An 8,042-nucleotide genomic window follows, 5' to 3' on the forward strand; every position below is an offset into this window, starting at 1 on the left:
GTCTAGACCCGAAACATCAGCTTTCCTGCTCCTCTGATGCTGCCTGGTCTGCTGTGTTCCTCCAGCTCCACACCTTGTTATCTTATAACAAAGATTGGTGGAGTTGTGGATAGTGTAGAAGGTTGTCAAGGGATACTGTGGGATATAGATCAGTTGCAGATATGGGCAGAGAAATGGCAGATGGAGTTTAATCCAGGTAATTGTGAGGTGCTACACTTTGGGAGATCAAATGTTAAGGAAAACAGTTAATGGCGGGACCCTGAATAGTATTGACATACACAGGGATCTCAGGGTTCAAGTCCGTAGCTCCCTGTAAGTGGGCACTGAAGTAGATAAGGCAGTAAAGAAGGCATATGGCATGCTTGCCTTTACTGGTTGGGGAATTGAGGACAAGAGTCAGGATGTCATGTTGCAGCTTTATAAGACTTTAGTTAGGCCATATTTAGAGTACTGCATTCAATTCTGGTCACCACATTACAGAAAGGATGTGAAGGTTTTGGAGAGGGTGCAGAAGAGGTTTACCAGGATGCTGCCAGGATTAGAGTGTATAAACTTTAAGGAGAGGCTACAAAAACTTGGGCTGTTTTCTCTGGAACGGCGGAGGCTGAGGGGAGACTTGAAAGAAGTCTATAAAATTATGAGATGCATAGATAGGGTTGATGGTCAGAATCTTTGTCCTAGAGTCGAAATGTCTAATACTAGGGGGCATGTATTTAAGGTGAGGGGGGAAAGTTCAAAGAAGATGTGAGGGGCAAATTTTTTACACAGAGGGTGGTGGGAGTCTGGAACGCACTGCAAGGGATGGTGGTGGAGGCAGCTATGATAAGGGCATTTAAGGGACTTTTATATAAGCACATGAATATGCAAGGAATGGAGGGATATGGACCAAGAGCAGGCAGAAGGGATTAGTTTCATTTGGCGTCATGTTCAGCGCAACATCGTAGTCCGAACGACCCATTCCTATGCTGTACAACTCTATGCTCTAAGACAGGAAAAGATCTCACAAAGTATTTGAAATTCAAGAGATAAAGCATAGGAGGTACCTAAAACAATCCTAACACAGAGGGAAAGCTATGAGAACTTAAGATTGCCAAGTCCCCTGGACCAAATGGCTTGCTTCCTAGAGTTTTAAAAGAAGTGACTGCAGAGATAGTAAATGCATTGATTATAATCTTCCAAAATTCCATGGGTTCTGAAAAGGTCCCAGCAGGTTGGAAAACGGCAAATGTGGCAACCCTATTCATGAAAGGAGACAGATCAAAAGCAGGAATTCACAGATTAATTAGTTTCATGTCTATCATATTAAAAAAACTCAAATCCTTTCGAAGGAGATTATAGCAGGACATTTAGAAAATGATAATACAATCAGCAGGGTCAATATGGTTTTGTGAACAGGATATAGTATTTGACTAATTTGTTAGAGTTCTTTGAGGGAGTACATAAAGAAAGGTAGATAAAGGGGAATCTGTAATTGTGGCATGCTCGGCTTTCTAAATGATATTTGATGAGATGACACACCAGAATAAGAGCTGATGATCTAAGGAGTAATGTATTAGCATGGATAGAGAATTGGTTAGCGAACAGGAAATGGAGAGTAGGGACAAATAGATCATTTTTGTCTAAGGTTTTGAAGTAGATTTGTACTCCAAAACCTTAGAGACCTACGGGCGTAACACGCTCAAATTGGCAAGAAAATGGGAAAACTACGCCAAATGAGAGAGCGCAACCCGCAAACAACTCTACTTCCTACATGGATGCCTCACGCAGTGTGAAGTACAAACCACCCATCAACAACCCACAAGCCTGGAACCGAGCTACAAATCATTTTTGGATTAGCAAGCTGTAACTGGTGAAGTGCCACAGTGATCAGTGCAGGGGGCTCAACTATTTATAATATTTATCAATGATATTGAGCTAAATTTGCCAATTGTATAAATGTAGGTAGGAAAGTAAGCAAATGTCAAGAGGAGGTGGAAAGTCTACAGAGGTTACAGATATGATAAGCAAGTGGCAAACACTAATACTTACCAGGCAATGTGGAAAATTGCCCAGGTATGTCCTTTACACCTAACGCAGAACAACCCAGCTCAATGCTGCCTCAACAGTACATTGTCAATCTCAGCAAAATTATGGAAGGTGGCATTGACAATGCTATCAAGCAGAGCTTCCTGAGCAATCAAGTACTCACTGATACTCAGTTTGGGAGAAAAGGAATGTAGTTCTGCTAGGGGACAGTATGGTGAGGGTAATTGAAACTATCCTCTGCAGCAGAGTGCAGAAGGTGATGGTGCATGCTCGGTGCCCTAGTGCCACTGGTCAGGGCTTGAGGGGAACCTATGGTGGAAGAGGAGAATTCAGTTGTCAAGTTCTATGTAGGGACCAATGACATGTTAGGGAAGTGGCTCTGTATAGTCTGGATGGGGAGTTAGACACTGCATTATTACCTGAGCTTTGTACAGATTGACATAGTGCTAATCTGATAGGAGAAATGAATGGGTGCTTCGACGGCTGGTGCAGTAGACCTTGGTTCAGATTTTTGGGGAACTGGCATCAGCACTAGAGAACGTAGAGGCTGTACTTTTTCTTTGCTTTATTCATTCATGGGATGAGGGCGTCGCTGGCCAGTCAGCATTTATTGCCGCATCCCTAATTGCCCAGAGGGCAGTTAAGAGTCAACAACATTGCTGTGAGTCTGGAATCACATGTAGGCCAGACCAGGTAAGGATAGCAGTTTCCTTCCCTAAAAAACATTAGTGAACTAGATGGGTTTTTTTGACAATTGACAATGGATTCACAGTCATCATTAGATTCTTAATTCCAGATATTTACTGAATTCAAATTCCACCATCTGCTGTGGCGGGATTCAAAGCTGGTCCCCAGAACATTACTTGGGTCTCTGGATTAACAGTCCAGTGATAATACCACTAGGCCATTGCTTCCGTCCTAGTTTTGGGACTATCTGGTCAGCATGGACAAGTTGGACCGAAGGGTCTGTTTCCGTGCTGTACATCTCTACAACCCTATGACTATTTACATCTGAACTCTACAACACCAGTGTTCTAGCGTGCTGCATATCTAATAAAGTAGCAAGGGCTTTAAAACTAAAACAGCAGCAAGTAATCAAATTTTGTACAATTGGTAAATCAAAGAGTAGAGATAAGAGAGAAAGATATTAAACACAAAATCAAAGATGCTGGAAATCAGAAACAAAAACAGAGATTGCTGGAAAATCTCAGCAGGTTCCTTCAGAACTTCAGTTCTGAAGATGGTTCACTGGACTTGAAAAGTTAACTCTGCTTTGTCTCCATAAATGTTGCCAGACCTGCTGAGTTTTTCCAGCAATTTCTGTTTTTGTTTGAGAAAGATATTAATGTGGAAAATGATTAACAGATGGTTACAGGAAGGGATACAGAGTACATGTTTAACAACAAACCAACAGATGAAGTTATAGGTTATAAAAATAATGAACAGATAAACCAGAGGTTTCGTATCTCAAATACATTTAGCATTCAAAACAAAACAGGTAACCTGAAAGTGCAAATTACAATAAGTAAGTATGATCTGGTATTCAGAGACATGGCTGCAAGCTGACATAGATTGGAAACTGAATATTGAAGTATATATGATATTTAGGAAGCACAGGAAGCTAGGAAAAGGTAGAGGGGTGACTTCGTAAGTAAGTGATGGTACCAGCATAATGGAGAGGGATGACCTAAGATCAGGAAACTAGGGTGTAGAGCTGTTTTGTTCGTGATGAAAAATGGTAAAAGTAAGTCACTTGTGAGAATGATTTACAGGCTCCCTTACAGTAGCCACACAGTAGGAAGGGGTAAAAAGGAAGAAATAGTGGGAACTTGGCAAAAAGATGTGGCAATTCTGATGGGGGATTTGAGTCTACATGTTGAATGGAAAAGTCCGGTGGGCAACAGCAGCGTGTATGTGGAGCCAACTTGGCAGCACCTGTATTGACTGTACCCACATCTCATTGAGGACGCCATATCATAATGGGACAGTCATTATCAATATAAATGCTTCCATTTAGTAAAGGTACAAGTCTTCTGTGATCATCTCTACCATATCGTAGAAGTTCATGCCAAATACATGGGAGCTGCCATGATGCCTATAACATTAGAGAACTCTCAGGTCCTCGCTTCATTTCAAGGGCTGGATGGCTGCTGGGAGACAAGGGCAGCCTTCTCCAACTATGGCTGATGACTCCCTAACTGAGGTTAAGTGTACATACAATGAAGCTACTCATCCACTAAAGCCATTGTAAAGGAGACAATAAGCTTCATGGAGATGAGATGCCAATGCTTGGACCAATCTGGGGGAGATGCAGTGTACTGCAAAATCCTTATTTTCTGTGCTCTGCGCAACTAGATGTGACGGACAATGAAGAGCTGGAAGAGTGGCAGCAATGTGCAAAGATGCACATGAGGTCATTGAGCAGACCTTCAGTGTGATAGAGCAGTGCAGTATCGGGCATGAAGAGCCAGACAGAACTAAATTAATACCCAATTCCAATTGATGTGAGGAGGGACAGTGACCATTCATTGACTGTGAAATTATGATTGATTGAAAGGCAAGCAGCTCCTGTTTATTTCCAGAAGCCAATGCAGCTTTTCAGTTTGGTTTTTCTTCATAGAGATCTACAGTAAAGGAAAAAGTCCTTCAGTCCATCGTGTCAATGCCGAGCATAAACAACTACTTAACTATTCTATTAGATGGTTGTTTATATTCGGCATTTCTAGCCCATCTGTAGTTGCCTTTGACTGTTTGGCTCTCTAAGCCATTTCAGAAGGTTAATTGTTAACCACACTTCTTTGAATCTTGATTCACATGTTGGCCAGACCAGGAATGGTGGCAGATTTCCTTCACTAGAGGGCAATAGTGAACCAGATGAAACAGTGGTTACAATTAGGCCAGCTTTAAATTCCAGATTTTTAAAAAACTGAATCCAGATTTCACTACCTCCCCAGGTGGGTTTTGATCCCCTGTCCCCTGTGCATTGGTATGAAGTTCTGGGTTAACTAGTCCAGTGACATTATCATTACACCACCAAAGAGTTTACATAATTTTGCAAATGTACGCTTCTCTTTCCAATGAGTGTCACCTATGTGACTTCAGTAGCTTTTCATTTGTTTCCCTCCCACTATGTGCACTGTTTGTGGCTGACAGCATTTAACCAAGTGTACAGCCGGGCTTTAAATATGGCACTGGGGTTATGAATCCTGAATGTCTTTGCAACACAGAGTAAATCCATTGTTGCTGAGCATACTGTAATGTGCCTTAGGAGCATGGTGCATAGATAATGAGATGAGTAGTGGAGAGTTGCGTGAAAAAACTCACTAGAGCTCACAGAGAGAAACCCTCCACGATAGTCAAAGAACGCTGAGCCAATTTTTGGTAAAATTAATTCCATGGTTTTATGAAAGAGAAATCATGTTTAACCAGTTTATTCGAGATCTTTAAGAAGTTACCTATTGTGGATAAGGGGAACAGGGCTCTTAGACTTACAGAAGGCTTTTCAAAAAGTCACATCAGAGGTTATTATGGAGAATAAAAGCTCCTTGTGCAGGGGAGCATATCAGAATGGATATAAAATGAGCTGGCTAATGTCATGCAGAGTAGGCATAAATGGGTCCTTTTCTGGTCGGAGGGTGGTGTGCCATAGGGATCAATGCTGAGGCCTCAACTCTTTCCAATTTATGTAAATGATTTGGATGATGCAATGGAAGGTATGGTTGCAAAATGTGCTGACAGCACAAAGAAAGGCAGAAAAGTAAGTTATGAAGAGGATTATTATTATGAAGAAGATTACGAAGGTTAAATGATTGGCAAAGATTTGACAAATGGATCATAATGTGAGAAAATATGGAATTGACCATTTTGAAAGGAAGAATAAAAAGGAGTATATTCTGTATATGGAGAAAGATTGCAGAGTTCTGAGATGATCTGTCCTACTGTTGAATCATGAAATTTAGTATGCAGGTACAACAAGAAATTAGGAAAGCTAATAAAATGTTATAATTTACAAAAGTAGGGAAATTATACTCTATTTATACAGGGCATTGGTGAGAGTACAGTATTGGTCTCCCTGTTTAAGGAAGGATGTCAATACGAAGGAGGTAGTTCAGAGAAGGTTTACCAGACCAATACCTGGAATGGATGGGTTGTCTTATGACGAAAAGTTGGGCAGGCTGAGCTTGTATCTATTGGAGCTTAGAAGAGTAAGAGGTGACTTGATGTAAGATCCTGAGGAGTCTTGATTGGGTGATGTGTGGATGTTGTTTCTGTTTATGGGAGAATCTGGAACTCTGCGTGACTTTAAAATAAGGGACTGTCCATTTAAGAGAAATGAGTATTTTTTTCCTCATAGAGAGTCTTCAATTTTCAGAACAGTCTTCCTTAAAAGGTAGTAGAGGCAGAGGTGGATAGATTTTTTGATCAGCAAGAGGGTGAAAAATTATCTGAGTAGGTGGGACTGTGAAGTAATTAAATCAGTTATTAACTTATTCAATGGTGGAGCAGGCTCAAGGTTCTGAGTGGCTTACTCCTGTCTTTAATTTGTCTGTTCATTTATTAATACAGTGGCTGGAAGAGAAGGCTGGGAGTTCTGTATTGTTCAAGAAAGCAGCTCACTCCAGGACAATGAGGGATGGACAATAAATGCTAACCCAGCCAGACATACCACATCTGGAGAACAAATAAAACCAATGTCTGAAGTCTTTGAACAGTTAGTTGTGAGGTTCAAAAATGGTGTTTGAGGATTATGACAAAATTGCACTGTACAGTAATATTCATCACTGTGGGACGGTGATTACATGATGACAAGTTTGCTCAAATCCAAGACAGTGGAGAGTCTTCTAATGGCTTTCCATTCCGAAATGGAATGAAACAGGGCTGTGTGTGTTTTCACAGAGATGTTGTCTGCCATGCTTTCTCAAACATTGCGCATTAAAAAGGTATGTACACTTCTCTTGTTGTTCATCATAAATGAGACATCACAACTCCAGTGGGAGCACATCGGCACCTGCTACTTATACTGACAGAGTAACAGCAAAATACTGCTGGAAATCCCGATCAAACACCGAAAACGCTGGAGAAACTCAAAGGTTTCAACATTTCAGAATTGAAGAATTATCTTTGGACTCAAATGTTAACTCTGTTTCTCTCTCCACAGCTGCAGTCAGACCTGCTGAGTTTCTCCAGCACTCTGTGTAGTACTGAGGGGCGTGTGTAACCTAATGACCAGTTGGCAATTTCTCAATAAGAGCAACATAAAATATATTATTCATCGATCATATCTCATTTCATGATATCAAATTTCCTTGATTATCTGTGGCTGGGTAGTCATGTAAGCAAGCTGATAGAAATTATTCTAAAACCCAAATGGAAGATAAAGACCTTGGGTCCAACCAATCACCAGTTTGATCCTTGTTGTACAGATAACACCAGAGTGTCTTCAAAGAATCAAAAAGGCTGTGAAACCAAACCATCAAGTTTTGTGATTTGTATTGGTCATAGTCATAGAGTCTTACAGCACAGAAACAGACTCTTCAGTCCAACCAGTCCATGCCGTACATAATCCCAAACTAAACTAGTCCCACCTGCCTGCACCTGGTCCATATCCCTTCAAATCTTTCCTATTCATGTACCTATTCAAACGTCTTTTAAACACTGTAACTGTACCCGTATCCACCATTTCCACAGAAGTTCATTCTGCATGCGAACCATCCTCTGTTTAAAAAAAATTGTCTTTCATGTCTTTTTTAAATCTCCTCTCACCTTAAAAATGTGTCCCCTGGTCTTGAAATCCCCAATCCTAGGGAAAAGAAAACTACCATTAACACTATCTTTACCCCTCATTATTTTATAAACTTCTATCAGGTTGCCTCTCAAACCCCTATGCTCCAGTGAAAGAAGTTCCAACCTACCCAGAGATAACAAGGTGTAGAGCTGGATGAACACAGCAGGCCAAGCAGCATCAGAGGAGCAGGAAGGCTGATGTTTCGGGTCTAGACCCTTCTTCAGAAATGGGG

This window comes from Rhincodon typus, chromosome 34, assembly GCF_021869965.1.
Source record: "Rhincodon typus isolate 14 chromosome 34, sRhiTyp1.1, whole genome shotgun sequence".
Taxonomy (NCBI): Eukaryota; Metazoa; Chordata; class Chondrichthyes; order Orectolobiformes; family Rhincodontidae; genus Rhincodon; species Rhincodon typus.